Source organism: Protopterus annectens, chromosome 2.part0, assembly GCF_019279795.1.
Source record: "Protopterus annectens isolate FY-2018-M chromosome 2.part0, PAN1.0, whole genome shotgun sequence".
Taxonomy (NCBI): Eukaryota; Metazoa; Chordata; order Ceratodontiformes; family Protopteridae; genus Protopterus; species Protopterus annectens.
The window spans coordinates 801,440,888-801,459,937 of record NC_056728.1 but is presented as its reverse complement, the minus strand read 5'-3'; the positions used below and the strand labels follow the sequence as shown (position 1 = coordinate 801,459,937).

General features: G+C 40.3%; 1 protein-coding gene across 1 annotated transcript in view; it reads right to left on the bottom strand.

The window, feature by feature from the left end:
• The window catches only part of PTPRD (protein tyrosine phosphatase receptor type D), a 6,523,893-nt gene that overhangs the window by 4,593,593 nt on the left and 1,911,250 nt on the right, over positions 1-19,050 (bottom strand). The gene's annotated exons all lie outside the window — the stretch shown is intronic.

Sequence of the window (19,050 nt, the reverse complement as noted above, 5' to 3'; positions counted from 1 at the left end):
AGGCGATATGCTATGGAGTAAAGCTGGAGTTTTTTGAGGTGGTCAGTGTAGGGCATTTGTTTGAGGCCAGTAATCCTCTTTTTGAGGTACTTCGGTGGCCTTTCCAGCTGCTGCAGATGTTTTGTGAGGTACATTCCAAAAGGGGCGTTGTACTCTATAATGGGTCTAATGAGTGACGATTAGAGGGGAACAATGACCTCTTTTTTCCTGGATGAGAACCCTTTTATGATGAGGTGTGCCATGTAGAAGGACTTCCTGGCTACTGTGGCGATGTGACTATCAAAGGAGAGACTACTGTCCACCTGGGTCCCAAGGTCTCTTATCATGCATTTGGTGTTAAGTAGATTGCTGCCTATGTGGTAGTTCATGGGTACAGAGTTTTTACCAAAGGGGATGACACTGCACTTTATGGCAGTGAGCTTGAGGCCATGGCTCTGACACCAAGCATCTGTCTCAGTGAAGCCCTTCTGTAGGATGTCCACATCATTTGGGGATTTGACTATGGCTCCTAGTTTGCAGTCATCTGTGAACTTTATCAGCCAGAGGCCTTCTGTGTTAGCCTGTACTTCAGAGAAGTAGATACCAAACAGGAGAGATCAAAGAACGGAACCCTGTGGCACTCCACTTGTCACTGCCTTGAGGTCAGATTTGGAGTCTGCAACTTTTACAGTGTGGGTTCTGTCAGTGAGCCAGTTGGCAACCCATCTTGTGCTGTAGGGATTTATACCTAGTTTAGTGAGTTTAGCTATAATTCCAGAATGGGGGATGGTATCAAAAGCCTTGGTGAGGTCAAGATAGGCTGTATGAACCATCTTACCCTCATCCAGGCTTTGTTGACTGCCTCAAAGAAGTCGATCAGGTTCAGGAGGCATGATCTGCCTTTCACAAACCTGAACTGGGTGGGATCCAGAGTTTGGAGGTTACCAATGTCTTTGTTTATGAGTTCCATGATGATACGTTCCATGGCCTTGCAGACCAGGCTCGTCAGGCTAATAGGTCGATAGTTCCCGGGATCAGTGGTGGCTCCCCCTTTGTGGAGTGGGACATAGTACATGAGGTGATCCTGCTAGCTGACAGACAACAACAAGCATAGAATATCAAAAGCTTCAGAGGAGTCCTGTAAAATGCTCTCCTACCCTGCCCCAAAATTCACCCCATACCTACTATCTCTAAATTTAAACCTTACTAATCCGCTGTCCTTCCTATGTTTGCTTCACCCACATTTTCTCTTACAATCAACTCATTACTATCACTAAAACATGCTCATCCTATGAACTTACTGTTTTTTCCTTGTAACTGCGGTGGTGCTGCGGTAGTGTTGTCGCCTCACAGTAAGACGTTGTCCTGTTCGATTCTCAGCTAAAGCATCTTCTGTGTAGAGACTTGCGTGAATGGGCGTACCTTCGTTGAAGGTTGTGCATCAGGGCTGGCAACTCGGTACGTAAAAATCTACTGCAAATCATTAGCGGACCGGAGTTCCACTGTGGCAACCCCTAACCAGGAAAAGCCGAAAGATACAACAACATATAAACACTTCTGTGCACTTCCAACTTTCTGCCATATTTACACTTCTTATTCCTGCTCTCCAATCAGTCCATCATCCAGCATCATACCTTTATTCTCTACAATATAAACACCTTTTCTTCCCCCAACTCCCTCATATTCACCGTTAACTAACCTTTGACTCATTAATACCTTTCATCTTTCCACTTCTCACCTGACTTCTAATTAATTTGATACAACCTGCATCACTCACTTGCTTCTCTTCCTTAGACTCCTGCCAGTCTTAATACCGCCGTGATTCTCTTTACCTTCCTGACAGCATTCTTGTACTCCTTCTCTCTCTCTCTCTCTTCATATAGTATACCATTTTCACCTACACCCTTCCTTCCTACAGGCACTGCCGCTTTCTCCAATTTCACTCATCACTACTCCCTTCCTATCACTCATCTATTTCAAATGGATAATAATTTCCTCTTTAAACCTAAACTGTATAAATCTCCTCTATACTTGTCTAACATTAAACATACTGACTTTATGTTCAAAATTAAATCCTTTCTTTCCTGTATAGGCTCTACATTTCTTCTACTTTGTGGTGACATTCATCTTAACCTAGGTCCCAAGTTCATACCATCATTATCCCTAACCAATATTCCATATCCTCAAAATAAAGAAACGTACCTCAGTAAATATTCATATCAATTGTAAGAATGTCTCCGAACTACATGCTTGGATAAATCTACAATTCCCTGACATATTTGTTATCACTGAAACCTGGTTTAAACCACATAAAAAAGTTATCGAAGTTCTTCCCCTTGCCTTCAATATGCTCAGAACTGACTGACTCAAAAGAAAAAGAGGTGGAGTAGTCATACTCTATCTAAACTCTCTGTTTGTAACTCTTCATAACCACCCTGTGCCTTCCTTTGACAAAGCTGAACTTATGATCACCTATCTTAACCTAAATAGTAATAACAAGTCTCTGCAGTATTGCATTGTACATTCTCCCAGGCAACATCAACTCTTGAAAATATTCTTTCTTGGATGTCAACCAATATTTCTCTAGAAAATGTAATATTAGGTGATGTCATCATTGACTGGCAGAAACTTAACTCCCAATTCCCCTCAGACAGCATAGATGTCTTTGGATTTTCACTACTTATAATTCACCCAACCTATACCAATTCATCTTTCCAAAAAGACTCATCTATTTACTGGATATTGGTGTCCCACTCTAATAATTTTATTGAATCCAAAATACTACCAGACTGCTAGTGAGAACTGCCCAACTAGACTTATCACTCATCCATGTAAACAACATCATTATAAGACGGTACGTAACTTAACCCACTTTAACCAACAAACCTTTTCTAATATACTAGATACTATAAACTGCTCTTTCCTTAAGTACTTACCCCTTGATGAGGCAGTTGAAAAATTCAACTCTACATTCCTAAGCACTTTAAACAGATGAACTCTTGCCAGAAAGAAAAGAGTCAAATCTAATTATTCTCCATGTCTTTCTGTCAATACCAGATTTCTTATGCAAAAAAGAGATAAGGCCTGGGTGCGCTACTTAAAACAGTAAACACTAATAATCTACAGCACTTTAGAGCACTGCATAACCTAGCAAAGAAACAGGTGAACTTAGATAAAAACAGTTTTATGCAAAACCACAAGATCAGTATAAAACCAATTCAAAACCTTTCTGGCAAAAAATCAAACAAATTATAAATCCTGGAAATCAGTCTTCCCCCAACCCACCGGTGATAGTACCTCTGCTGATATAGCTCCTCAATTCAACTCTTATTTTATCAATAGCATTGCATTCATTACTAGTAATTTCCCAGCATCTCATTCTACTTTCGTTCATCTTCCTGCTAGCTGTGTTTCCACATTCTCCCTACAACCAGTACCCATTTCCTTAATTAAGTCACAGCTGAACAAACATAAACCTTGTTCTCCCTCTGCTGATAATCTTCCTAATGCATTTCTAAGAACAGCAGCCAACTCAATAGTTTATCTTGTTTCCATATTCATTAATAGATCCATCAAGCAAGCCTATGTCCCCACCCTGTGGAAAAAGGTGGCACCTCCACAGAAATATCTAACTATAGGCCTATTGTTATTCTTTTTATCTGCCTAAAACCTTGGAGAAATGTATCAACAAACAATTTCTCCAATATCTACTTAACAATAATCTTCTTTCTCATACACAACATGGATTCAGACCTGTACAAAGTACTACTACTGCTCTACAGTCCTTCACTGTGTTACACAGTAAATAAAGCTTGTGATTCAGGAAACTTTATCTCATCTCTATCTTTAGATCTATCTAAAGATTTTCACACAGTCTCCCACCCCAAACCCATGTCCCAGCTATCCCCTCTTTGACTTAACAGAAACAAAAACTAGCTTACAATAGTTCACAAGTTATATAAAAGATATCAATCAGTAAATGGAATTCCAGTGTCTCTCCTTTTTTACCAGTCAGCACTGGGGTACTTCAAGGTTCAATACTGGGTCCTCTCCTCTTCAACATTTTCATTAATCAACTTCATACCTCTGCAAAACAAACAACCCTTATCCAATAATACCAATGACTCTTTTTAATCTGTTCCTTTAACAATCTCAGCCATCTGCAAAATATAACACAAGACACATTCAATTCCTTCCTGGTGCACCAACAATCATCTCCTACTCAATAGGAAAAAAAAAAAAAAACTTGTGTTACTCTTACCCAAACAGTTCCCACATGGCAACTCTATCTTCACAATTACTTCTCTTAACAATATTACAATTGATGTTGCTTCACACACTAAGATGTTAGGAAATAAGGATTGACAACAATCTTAAATCTGACATGCACACCAATATCAACATTAACAAGGCAATAAAAAATTGGACATGTATAGGGTTAAAAAACTCGGGTGTATATTAGATCATTGAAATGGCTGAATTTCGAATTATCTAATATCGAACTCAATATCTCGAATGCTGAAAACAGCGAAGCTGCACAAAACCAAATTCTTTCCTAGGGAAAGAATTTGGTTGGCCGTTGTTGTGGCTTCACTGTTTTCAGCGATACGGTGGAAAGTTACGGGTTGGATTAAAGTAAGTGTGTGATTGTGCGGACATTTGGGTTAGGGTGCAGGTTGGGTGAGTTAGAGTTAGGGTTAGGGCGCGGGTCAGGTAAGTGTGCGATTGTGATGGGCGTTAGAGTTAGAGTTAGGGGCGGGTTGAATGAGTTAGGATTAGGGCGCGGGCGAGGTGAGTGTGTGATAGTGACAGAATTTGGGGTTGGGGCGGGTTAAGTGAGTTAGGGTTAGGGTGTGGGTGAGGTGAGTGTGTGATAGTGACGGACCTTAGGGTTAGGGTCTGGGTTAAGGTAAGTGGATAGATAGTAGTGTATGTGCAGTGTAGTGTAGGGTTAGATGTAGCTTTTAAGTGTATGTGTGTGGATTACTGCTTTTTCATGTGCTTGTGGTATGTGTGTGCTTCTGGGAAAAAAATCGCTGTTTTGAGGTTTCGATATTGTTAGGGTTCGGGTTTTGCAGTTCAACGTTACAGCATTCGATAATGAGCCATTTCAATGATCTGATATAAACCCAAATAACTCCACTAAAGTAACTCTAGCCATCACTTATCTCTTACCACCCCTTCTATGCACTTTCCCTGTTCTAACTAACCTTTACTCTTCCCTTAAAGATAAAATCATTCAACACTATAACAAAATAGCTAAATTTGCCATTGGTCAGCCCCACTATTTTCACCACTGCTCTGCTATCAAAACCCTTAATTGGCTTGAACTGCCCCACCTACTGACCTTTAATCAACTAATGTTGACTCACAAAATGCTGTACAATTCTTCTTATTTACAAACAACCTCAACACTATTTCAACATATTATTCCACCTCATGACCTACATTCCTCTCACAAGCATCTACTAATTATTTACAAACTTCAAAGATCAAGTGGAGCTAGGCTGTATTTACACTATGTTACCAAATCCTGGAACAGTATTCCAGAATCACTCAGACTAATACCTCAATACTATTCCATCAAGACTCGGCTGAAACAACACCTGTCCAATAACTGGAGCTGCCCTTGCCCCAGGACATCTTAGCACTCAATACTATTCTGTTGTATCTTGACTTATTGAATCTTCTCTACTCCAATCCTTCTTGCTCTTGTGACTTACCCTCCTTTCTCCCCTTTCCTCCTACTCTACCCTTTCTCCTTTTGAAAACTCGATTCTATCTACTGTAAAAATGTATGACCTAAGGTCTGTATATATTGTGTTCTAATATTAGGGTGTTGTAGCATTATTTCTTATTTTTATGTATACACAAATTGTACTTTTTTGTTGATTTGACAGTATTTGTAATCTATTTAAATTTGCAACCTTGCTAATGTACTTCTGGAGCTTTTTTCCTTGGGCCTCCGCTGAAAATGGGTACAAACCATCACACTGTCCTGGTAAAGAAAATGTCAAATAAATAAATAAATAAATAAATAAAATTGGACCTATATACTGGTGTGAGCTTGATGAAGATATGCCCCAGGATTCAATAAACTCCATGTGGGTTTCACGCAGAGCCTACACAGGATGTTTTCATGTGTGTAATGTTGTTCATTGTGCAGCATCGCACCATGCATATTAATGAGGTGCAGCATGCATAAGCAAGGTTTCATGGCTCACACCAGTGTTGTTGGTCAAGAAACCTCTACTATGAATGAAGATCTTACCTCTCAACCTTTTAGTGCAAGATATTTGGACAAAGACTAAAATAATGGGAAGATAAAGGCCCATAAATAGGGACAGAGTTTATATATTGTTCTTATAAAAGTAGAAAGTAGCTAGAATAATAGAATTTGTGTTAGCATGCATTTTCTGAAGGACATGAAGTATGAAACTCTAATCTTTGTCATTATTTATTGACTTCAGCCTTCACTGATTTTTACAGACAACCACAAATTTTACAAGCAACAGCCCAAAAACATTAGGCAAAAATCTGGACATTCTGCAATTACCTGGACAGTTGAGAGGTATGATGCAGATAGCATTTCTGTGGAAGGTTGCTGGCAGCAAAAGCAGATCGCATGACAGTAGAGCAATTGTTTTTCGCTTTCCTGAGTTTTGTTCATTAAAATTTGTTTGGGGCACTGCCATAGATGTTTTTCCTAATTTCAACTATTTCTCCATTTTTTTTTTTTTTTGGGCCAGCGTTTGTGCAGTGCGCCTCATAGCACAATCAGGTTTGGCTGTGCACCATCAGGTTTGTGCAAAGAGCAGCAGTGCACAAACTAGATGAATAGACCACCCAGGTTGCAAACAGGACTCAGACAGCCACAAACATAAACTAGGTCCATTCAATTAATACTGTTGGCCATTGCACAAACATGGCAGGCAGCACTGAACTGCGATTAACAGTGAGAACTTCACAATGAATACTATGATAGGTAATGTCTTGTAAGTAATTCTCTGGCAGAAGGTGTTAATGAAGGTCTGGATAGCAGATGGTTCTGGGTTCTAATACAAAGTGTGCAAACTTTCTTTACTGTTGTGACATTGTAGATTATAGCAGTGAAGTGCAATATATAGAACAGTTTTCTCAGCCTTCTTGTGGCAACAGCTGTAAGTGTAAGACTACTGTGCACATGGTCCAGGGTTCAAATATAGCATATCCCATACACCTTTAATGTTTTTACACTTCACATTATAGTCACTCTCACTTATAACATTTGACATAGTGTAGCCGATATTAATATCAATATGTGTGAGAACTGAGACACTGATATTGTCAGTTACTTATTTATTTATCTATGTATTTTCCATTTATTATCAAAATTGTGACTGTGGGTATACTGCGTAGTATGTTCATGCAAGGATATTTCTGATATCTGGACTGCCATGGCCTCCCTATTTGAATAACACAATTACACATGTTCCTATAAATAAAATAACCTTGATATTACATTTCTTGCCACTGTTGTGCATTGCTTACCATTATGCAAACACGTTGCCCACCAGTGCATAGCCTCGACTACCATGCTTGCATGATGGTAAGCGATGCACAACTTTTTCAAATATTGCAAAACCAAAAAGTGCTCACTCTCAGTAAATACAATGCATGCGATTGGTGGGAAAACATCGGGATACAAAATGCAATTGGTATCTTGCCTTGTATGTCCTGACTGTCTGCCATTGCTTCCTCACCTACCCAACTTACCTAACCCAGACATACCTAGGTCCTTTCCCCAACAATCCTCTCTCTCTCTCTGCAAAAGGGGGGGGGGAGCACCTGTCGCAAAAAAAAAAAAAGTCCCATACATAGCTTTCCATTTTGCGTATGTGCCTTCTTGACATCCTTGATTTGGTCCAATTGGCAATACACCATGATTGTCTTATGGTCACCCGTAAATCTGGAGGTGACCGTCCAACATCAGCTAATATTCCGCATATATGTAGTGGAATTGACTACACACAAACTCCTCCAAACTTGGTTGAAATGTTTATTGAATAAGATGAATATAAAACACATACACATACGCGATTTTGTTTCCCTATTGGAAATGTCATCAAATAAACATGCAAATGTTTCCTGGTTCATTTATTTAAACCTAAAATTAATCAGAGTTCAGCTGCTTATGCTGTAATTAGCATCTCTGAAAATAGTCCTTTAATAATCTACTCTATTAAAAAAGGTAAATGTGTAGCTAGTCAAACTAATGGATACTTGTTACATGTTTGCAGGACTTCACAAGCTATCTTTACAGAGGAGTATTGAACTCCAGCAGCTATGCTTCCATTTTATTACCTACATAAACATAATGCATATGCTGGAATATGTTAATGAATAATATGAAGCAAAGACTTTTACACATATTTCTATATGCATTAATTAGAAGTGTACTGATGGCACGGCTTTGTTTTTCAAACCATTTGAGGGGTACGCATGATTGGCAATACATGAAAATAAAATGCTGTGTAATAAATATGTACAAATGTTTCAGGGACAGGTCCTTTGGAAGCACATAACAGTTACTATTTTGTCACAAACTAGAATAGGCTGTTCTTTTTTTAGGGGGTGCTATGGCACAAACAAGAATATGTTGCTCTTGCCACTCTACTTGTTTTACATCCTGCCTGTTGTTAGTATTTCACATCTGTAGACTGTTTTTATCTGGAAACAGTTACTTTGCAGTTATGTGATAGTTATGTGTATTATCATTCTGTTGTCTTTTAGGACACAATGTCAGTGAGGCAGAGACCCCCATTTAGAGATGCAGAAAACAAACATCATTGTTGACATTCTCTGCCAGCATGGGGCATTTCTGTTTGGAAGGGGTCAGCCAATTATAGCACACAGGCTACAATTATGGCAGGAAATTGATGAGAACATCAATTCTGTGGCTGGCCACAGACTAACCTATGAGCAGGTGTGCCACAAAGCTACTGACATGATTACCACTGCATGGAAGAGAGCAGCTGCACTTTGCCCAAGACCAAAGTGTAACTAGGGGATGGCCTGCTACAGAGCCACCTCTTACCCACAATGAAGAGTTCTTGTTGAATATCCTCCATTATGAGAGCTCATAGCAGAGTGGACCACAGTATGTCCTTGATGTGGATACCACTCCTCTGAGTACCAAAAGGACCTTCCAGGTAGGCTTTGTTATATGACCAGTTGAATACTGTTGTATAGTAAAACAATTGACATAAATGTTACTTCTGTGTCACATGTCACTTTTGGTGGGGGAGTTGAAGATTGTTACAGTAATAAGCTTAGTTTGGAATTGTCAGCCATGTTCTTGTTGAAAGTTGAGTTAATGCAAATATAGATGAGTACATTCATTACCCCCGGTCATACTGTTAAATGTGATGATGTTGCCCTTACCTCTTGCTTAACTTCTTTCAGGAACATCTGGAATTCAGCAAGATGTGCCTCCTGCAGATGTTAAGCCAGATAAAGTTATTTCAGTACTGCAGATCAATTTAAAGAAATATCATAATGTGTCATTTTAGGCCTGCTATGTGTATTTCTGTACTGTCTGTGATGGTGGCAGCAATTTTCATTGTTTAGCATATATTGCACCAAAGTAGGGCAAGTATTAATGTATTCCTGTGTGTCTTTTTTATCAGAGGTGATCGTGACAGTGGGAGTATGGGCCCTGTGCCACTTGATGTCAGTGTCTCAGCAGACACTGATAATGATGGTGGCCATAATAAGTCACAGTCAGGGGTGCAGAGGTTGAATCTGACACAGATTGACATCCAGCCATCCCCTTCATTTTCCCCAGATATAGCCAGTAGGCCTATGCCTACCCACTCCACTGAGTCCATAGATATTGGGCAGGTGGAAAACAAGGACATTGATCAGGGAAGTATGGCTACTCTGGCTTCAGTGTCTGTTGATTCTGGCCATAGCTAAAGGGTGGCTGAGGTGCCACACAGGAGGGTTGATAGGGGTGCTCCCTGAGGGCCTGCTATCCCTCCTTCACCTGGTGCAGGTGTCTCTTTCCATGTCACTCAATATATGTTTAAGGCCATCAGAAAGGTGCTCCAGACAAATGCTCAGGGTTGTAGATGTGGCATAGCCTGACATGCGTGAGTCCCATAGCTTTCAACCTCATAAAACAAGAAATCTGGACAAAGCCATAAATAATGGGGGGGGGAGGGGCAAAAAACAGGGGTACTTTTTAAATATTGTTCTTACAAACTTAGGAAGTAGATAGAATAACAGGTTTTGCATTAGCATGACTTTTCTGAAGGGTATGAAGTCTGAAACGTAAATGTCTGTCATTAATTTCTGACTACAACCCTCAATGATTTACCATTGATTTGCCAGAAAACCACAGTTTTATGAGGAACAGACTAAAAATATGAGGCAAAAATCTGTACATTCTGCATAAATTTGTACAGATGAGAGGTATGTGCAGCATGACTGCCTCCACTGTGTTGCTGATGCAAGGGATCAGATGAATGAAACACTGGAATGGGCAGTGTCTGTGATGTAACATTTGCTGGGAGGGGAATGGCATTCTCTTGAGCATAATTCAGCCATGATATCTGCTTATAGCCAACATGGCCATGCATGATCATACTCCCATGGTGACACTACTTCCACTGCTTCATCAGTGAGATTGCTGTCCACACTCAGACATGCTAGGCCATGGGGTCACAGTCCTCGGCATTCCCATGAAGGAAGGACATTCTGCAGACATCAGTCACATTCAGGCAGCAGCACTGGATCTGACCTTGGGTATGGAGGTGCCAGTGCAACTCCTGGCAGAGCCAGTTTTCATGGTCAAGGGTGACAATGATTAACTGCCAGCTCACACCTGTCCGACATACCAAGATGTACTGCTACTACTGAGCTTGGTTACATTTATGCAAACTTTTACACACCACTTTCACATGGAAGACCTTTACACACACACACACACACACACACACACACACACACACACACACACACACACACACACACACACACACACACACACACACACACACACACAAAACAGTTAGATGGTTCAGTGTCTGATGCACAGGATGCATAGCTACATTAGTGCTTGGTATATCTGCATTTGTGTTGTTGAACTGATAATTGTGCTTGTCACTTATATTTGCCTTGCCAAGTTGTACGGTGGATAGAATCATCATTTCAATATTTTATAAAGTACTGTCTTGGAAGAGTTGTAAAGTCAGAAACTACAATATTTGTCTTATTACTTTCTAACTTTTCTTTTTAATTATTTTCCAGTAGAAAAGTATGGTGCACATCATAAGTCACACCATCACATTCAGATATCAGGATTGTATGACAGGACTGTAGTCTCAGCAGAACAGTAATACAGTTTAATGCTCTCTTTTGCATATACCTCACCAGACACATGCAGTAGATGGACAGACCACGGGGCTTTCTCATCATGATAACATAGGGCCTACAAACCATGCCATGATATATCTGGATAGATTATAAAAGACATGTCACTGTAATCTGTCTGGTACTGGATGAGGTCACATCAGCCTGGCTTCCAGGCCAGTGTGCGATTGTGCCCTGGTGGGATGACTGCATATGCAATCTTAAATAGCTGATGACATCATCATTGTCTGTTGAGCATATGGTAATAACACTGTCCCACATGCTGGTGTAAAATGCAGTCTGTAATGTCAAGTAACAACTCACATACACACAGCTGACTGCAGGGAAAATAGAACTCCTACCTATCTAAGTACACAGACTTCAGAACACAGTACTTGACTCAAGTGCCACAGTCTAACCTTTTATATGGCTGCAGGTCAACATATAGTGGATGACATCAGCAGGCCATATGGGAGACAAGAGGTTGTGAGGGCTGCATAAAATGGATGTGTAGGCTTGTACAAGTATCAAAATACTGGGAAGCCATGCCATTGGAGAAGTAACTGTAGGACAGCACATCTCCTATGCTGACTAGACACACACACACATACACACACACACACACACACACACACACACACACACACACACACACACACACACACACACACACACACACACACACACACACGCACACACACACACACACACACCAAGTTGACTGCAGTGAGAACAGAACACCTGCCTAAGTGCACAGACTACAAAACACAGTACTTTAAGCAAGCACCACAGTGAAAGTCTGAATATACATGGCTGCAGGTTAACTTATAGTGGATGACATCACCAGTGCATGTTGGAGAAGGGAGGCCTACCTGAAATGGATGATAGAAAGGCAGGTGCAGGTATCAGAATACTGAAGAAGTTGGGGGCCCTACAAAAATGGATATGAAGGCAGGTGCAGGTATCAGAATACTGTCAATTTATTGGATTGGGGCAGTAACTACAGGATACAGACTTATTCATCTAGCTAGACACATACACACACACACACACACACACACACACACACACACACACACACACACACACACACACACACACACACACACATACACAGCAATGACAACAGAACCCCTACCTATCTAAATACACAGACTACAGTGTCTCGGTACTTTACACAAGTGCCAAGGTGCAAGTATGATATATACAAGACTGCAGGTGAAATTATAGTAGATGATATCAGCAGGCCATGTGGGAGACAACAGGTTGGGAGGCCTGCACAGGCACATAGATTCATAGGTTCATATGAGGCCAATAACCTAGCATCACTAGGGTGTGTAGAAGCCTAGCTGTATAAAAACGCAAGTATCTTTATTGAGCATAGTTGGATATATGAGTTTAGGAGATTGAGGTTTTGAGCACCACCAAATAGCATTGTACATGAGGGAGCACACAACATTTGATATTGCTCTTTATAGTGTGGTTGAATATGTGTGGAAAAAATACTGAAACCCCAGGGTTGTACTACTTGGGGGGACCAACGCATGGATGTACTCTAAATATATGAAATATAGTAAGAGTGTGCCCTTAGTTTGCAATGTTTCTACATATAGTTTTATATTATACAAAGGAAATGAACAGAAAATACCAATAAGAAAGCATCATATATACAGTTCCATAGCACAGTGAACAGTGGATTTGCGCAATGGTTTATTAAAGTATGCACACATATGAGTTACACGTGTTTGCACTTAGGTAAGCACTGCCAAATACGAGCTGCATTGCTAACATCTGATAAGCAGAATATAGCAGTGGCAAGCAATTGCACATATAGGCAGTTGTGTGTGTGTTTTTCAAATATGTTAAAGCCATACCAGTCTAGATTGCAGGAAAACATTTACAGGACTATACTACACAGTATACCTGCAGTCATACATTTGATCATAAATGTGATAATACATAGGTTATTCCATCAGTAAAAGTAATATTGTATGGAATATGCTGTATTCAACCCAGGACAATGTGCATGCAGTCTTACACTTATACTTGTTGCCACAAGAATATTGAAGAAATAGTTGTCTATGTTGTACTTCATTGCTGTAAACTGCAATGTCACAGCAGTAAAACAAAGGATGCACATGCTGTACTAGATTCTAGTACCACTTGTACTCCAGGCCAGGTTTTCAAGATGGCCAAGGGCATTAATTGAACTTATCTAGTGTCTGTTTTTGCCTCCTAGGTGGTCTGCCATGCTTCACTCAAACCAGATAAACACTGCCAAACCTGAAATGTATTTGTTCCCTGCTTCCACTGTTTGCACTATGTGGCACATCACACAAAACAGTGAAATTAAAAATGAGAAGAATAAGAAATGGACACATATAAGTAAAATAAGTGTCTGCTGTCACATGTTAAGGTACCTTATGTACAAATCCACCTTTAGTTACTTGATTACTGCACCAAGTTATGAAATACAAGGATATGCCATAATATTATTAAATAATACATTGTAGGTTCTGGACATACCTTGCAAATGCTGACACAATTTTATTTCAGGGCTAAAACTTCCTTGTCTTTACTTCAATTGTATTGATGTATTTAGGAAAAACAAAATGGAGGCTACATGGATGCTTTATAACTTCTTGAAAAGCTCCACCATACTGAAAATCAACTGCTTATGTTGCAATTAGCAGCTAGGAAAACAGCTGCTGTTTAACTGGGTATATTAACTCCACTGGTGCTCATTAGTGCACAGTGCATACCTCCACGCTGCTGTATACACCTACGCTTGAATATGATAAACACAGGTAAGCTTGTTATTACTTTCCTTGATTCCTGTGATGTCATGCAAACATGTAGCTCAAAAAGTGAAGGAAAGGTTGTAGACCCTGTACTAGAACCTAGGACCATCTCTACTCTAGCCCTACACATAAACGTGCTGCCACAGGAATAGTAACATGACAAGCAGTGAGAAACCTGCCATTGATTCCTCCATTTCCTGTGGTGAAACTAAGTGCCTCATCGTGCAAACCGTGACAAAACTAAAACAAAATACTTAAACCAGACAGAGATGACAAATTTTAACAAACAATAAAAGGATTAAACAAGACTTGTGATTTGACCACTGCACACATGCACTTTCACACTTCACAGTCCTAGATGTACATCTCTATAAGTGTAACCTGACACATACCCCTGATGCCATCATTCACTGTTGCCATCCATTGAAAACAAGCAATGTGGAAGTGCCTACACAAAGTGAACATCCCTACATGGTTACAATTTTTTGGGATTCAGCATCCTTCACCATGCTGACATCCCTGAATAAACATGATTGGTAATTGTGTAGGCAGGGAAATTGAAGGGGAGCCCAATGTTGGACTCACAATGGAGGGTATTACTTCAATACATATCTGCACAGAGGCATACAGGTTTTGGAAATATTTGACTGCATTCCCTCAGATACATACTGCATATGTTTAAATGACAGTATGAATAGACAGTTTCATTGGGTTTACACTTTTAGCTGTCTACATCAGTTACGAGTATAGTCTTCATTTGGGACTGGGGGAGCAAAGCTGCATTTATGTTATGGCACATAAAAAGGATGGTTGTTATAGGTACTATACTTTTGTGGCATCCACTCTGGCTAATAATGTCATAATCTGTCTGCTGTTACATGTTAAGGTCATTTCTATTCAAATCTAATCACTTTTACTTGCTCATGTTTCCATGTAGACTTCTTTATATGGTTGCATTCAAAAGGTTTTTGATTGTTAAATTGCTCCACCATATTGTTTTGCTTCATTAGCATACAGTTCAGCTACTTATGCTGAAATTTGCATGTCATGGAAATCCATGTTTGCGAGTGAGTGTGCCCCATATGTGGTGTTTATTGAATCTAAAACTTTTTGTGGCCATATGCGCATCGCAAATGACCATGTAGGCTTTATTAACTCCCCCATGGTCTATTACATATAAAAGGTCATGTTCTGGGCTGAAGTGTTGTGTCATGTATATATATATTAAATCTGCTAAGATATTATAGCAGTTGTTCTAAGCAGCACAGCACCTACTTTTTTTCAGAAGTACTTCTTGATCCTCTTTCCATATATTAAGGGCACAGACTTTATATCTGCACAATTAATTAGGAGAAACTCTAAAAACTATGGGCTTGCCTCCTAGTTTTTGGAACTGTAGGAAATGATTATCTAATGCAGTGGACACAGATACAAGGTTAAACAAGTACTTGTACAAAGTATGCACACGTAATGAACAGTGGGCAGTTGTCAATGGTAGCAGCACTATCCATTACCACTTGTGGGCATAGCAATAATTTACAATCTGCATTATGAAAATGGTGAATGTGAACTATCTCATTACAAGAGAAATAGCTCTGGGAGATGTAGTGCATTGTAAAGACCTGAATGAAGCAACTGAACAACTTCTTTGGGATACTGTCATGAATTCTCTATTACTCAAGGTAGTAAGACTTTCCCATGATATGACAGCTTCCTTCACTTTGGTGTATACTTTTCTAAATTTAACAAGGTCAGTAAAAGTTTACTCCTGCAGTTGAGTGTCTGGAAATGGTCTGTGGTGGACAAAAGGGCTTTGAGCTCATGTGTAATCAAAGGCTGATTTACCATTCTGGCATGCTTTTTGTGCAATGGACTATATTTTCTCAGCAAGAGAATAAAATCAGGGTTATAATGTATTACAGCAAAATCCCCCAGGAATCACTCATGCTCACATACAGACACACGCACACACACACACACACACACACACACACACACACACACACACACACACACACACACACACAAACTTACAGACACAGACAGAGACTTACAGACTCATGCACACATGCTCACACACACACACACACACACACACACACACACACACACACACACACACACACACACACACACACACACACACACACACACACACACACACACACACACACACACACACACACACACACACACACACACTGTACTATATGTTCACATACTTATGCACATGCATGCATTAGATTCCCGCTGCACTCTGTTCCACAGTTTCTTCATGACAAACCTTGTCCTTCCAAACAACTATATTTCTTCATGCCTACCACCTCCCAGAACATAATTTCTCTTCCTTAGGCTTTTCTATCTGAATATTTAGATTACTCTGATTTATTGTGCAAATAGGCATTTTTTAACAATGAGAAACCTGGGTCCAGGGAGAGAAGTGCTGCCATACTGTTAACCCAGTGTTTAAAATCAGAACTGCATGCAATCAATTAACAAAGGACAAAAGAGCAGTTTTGCTCAAAATTACTCGTCAGTTGCTGTTAATCCTTGAAGTAGTCTTATAGTGTGTTAGCTGAGTTTGCACACAACAGGGTATGTGATTATTTAGAAAAATAAGCTCTAAATTTACCATTGTAACACTGCGGCATCATTTGGGAGGACCGTGGGGCACATGTTTGTCCTGTTGGAGAACATGGGAAGCAAGTGTTGGTTGTTATGTGTAGATGAACAGGACATTCCTTCTGATGCCAGACCCTTGCATAGACGAGGGATTGTTTTGATTTCTATTGCTTGTCTCACCACAGGGTACTACCGGACAAGTGTAGGGAACAGGGAAGAGAAGGGAAAACATTCCTTGGCAGCAGCAGCAGTGGAATGCTGCCATAGGAGCCCTCCATATTCTCATTAGCCCTGAACACAGGTCACAGTAGGTCTGAGCGAGCTTGGGAGACTTTGGGAGGCCTGAAGAAAGACGAGAGGCATTGGGAGAAGCTGATGGCCAGCTGTGATACAGCTAAAGACTGAAGTTCAATAAATGGATGAATAAATAACCAACTATATCCATAAATACATACAAATTTTGTAATCCTATTATGTTCCCAAGTTAGTTAGGTGAATTTACTGTTTCACTGAGTTATTGACTTTCCATTTGTGTGCAGCTCTGTCCTCACTCCAGGTGTAGACTACCGCTTGCCTAAAATTAAGAAAGCCACATGGTCGAAACAAATAATGAAAATGTTGGGTCGTTCAACAGAGCAACCTCTACCCCAAATTGAGGGATCATAGAATTACCCTGGAAAAAAACAACCCCTTATTAAGAGTAATCTCATTTGCACTACTGGTACATGGTCAGCCTATCACTGTTCATTCATGAATCAATGAAAACTGCCATGCTGAAATTATTATTAAAATATCAGCATCTGGCAAGTTCAGTATTTGTTACCCTTACAAAATTAATATCTTTCACACAACTACTGTGAGTAATGATTTTTCAATACCAGCAGTTTTGCCATATTCATTTTGTGAAGTTGTTAAATAAAATGCATGAACACTGAAAAGATGATAAGTCGTTAAAGAACTCTAGTATCTTATTCAAAGAGCTATAAAGGGATCCACCTGGTGGTGTATTCGCCCAGAATACAAATCGCCCCATTTACTAGAATATTTTTAGTAGTGGGAAGCTTTATTGAAAACCACCAATATATCCTGGACTGCTGAAATTCTCTGCCTCTCCTCTCTGTATATAGGACTGGTTCCCCCCTCTTGTTGTTTTGTACCCAGACTACAGACATGTTGTCCGCCTAAACTGCAATAGTCCCTAGAGGAAGCCACCAGTTTAGATTTTTTGCAAGTCTTTATATAAGAACTGTGTTGTGTTAGAGGTAGTTGATGAAAGCGACCATTTGTACAAACAGTAGCATTGTAGACTCTGCATGCTTTCCAAAGGAATTGAGCAATAAGAAGAGAGGCTGACATGAGGCCACCTCTTCAGTACTAGTTTGCAGGAGATTTCCTTGACAAGAGAACAGCAGACAGAGTCTTTCCCCAAGGGCCACAGGGGTGGCCACGGGTTGCTTTTAAAAAGTAAAGACTTGAAGGCTTCCTTCCGGCATAGGGCGCATCCAGCGCACCAGCCATTGTGTCTGAAGCTGCTCTGCTCCCCACTCCCCCTTCGGGCGGGAAATCAGCCTCATGGGCATGGACCGATGTTCAGATTAAGTGGTATTTGTCAGGTTCTTGGAGCTTTCTGAGACAGCTGTAGGTAGCACAGGTATCTCCCAACTCTTTGACTAGATCCCACTCTGTCTGTAGTCGTAGGTGGTTCAATGGGTCAGATAGGGGGCGCATGGAAAAACGCAGAACTAAAAAAATGCTTTCCCTATATCTATCCATCGCCCTAGAGTCTTTATTAGGAGGATGGATAGAAGAGAAAGACGACTCACATCTTTTCGGGCTGCTGCCACCACCATAGCGCTTACTGGAAACTCCTTTTTGTAGGTAGGACTTATCCTGAGGTGCTGTGATGTATTTGTTAGGTTTCCTTGGAGAAGTCCACTGTGTCAGTCAGAGCCTCCTCCGCCTTACAATTAGTTCCATCGGTTAAATTTGAAGCGACCCGGGAGGAGGAGGAGGGGAGGCACCAAATGCCTTCAGCAGAACTGACTCATCCTCAGAAGGGGAAGGGACTGCCAGTCACCCTCTGCTTCAGGGATCTCAATATGTCCCATAATTTCATTGTGAACATTGGCAATTGTTTTTGTGGGTGGAATTGAGAAGAAAGACTATCAAGAACTGCAGGCAGACTTTACTTGATTAACACGTTATACACCTTGACTCTTTCCAACCCGACCAAGGCACCTATAATTAATTCAAT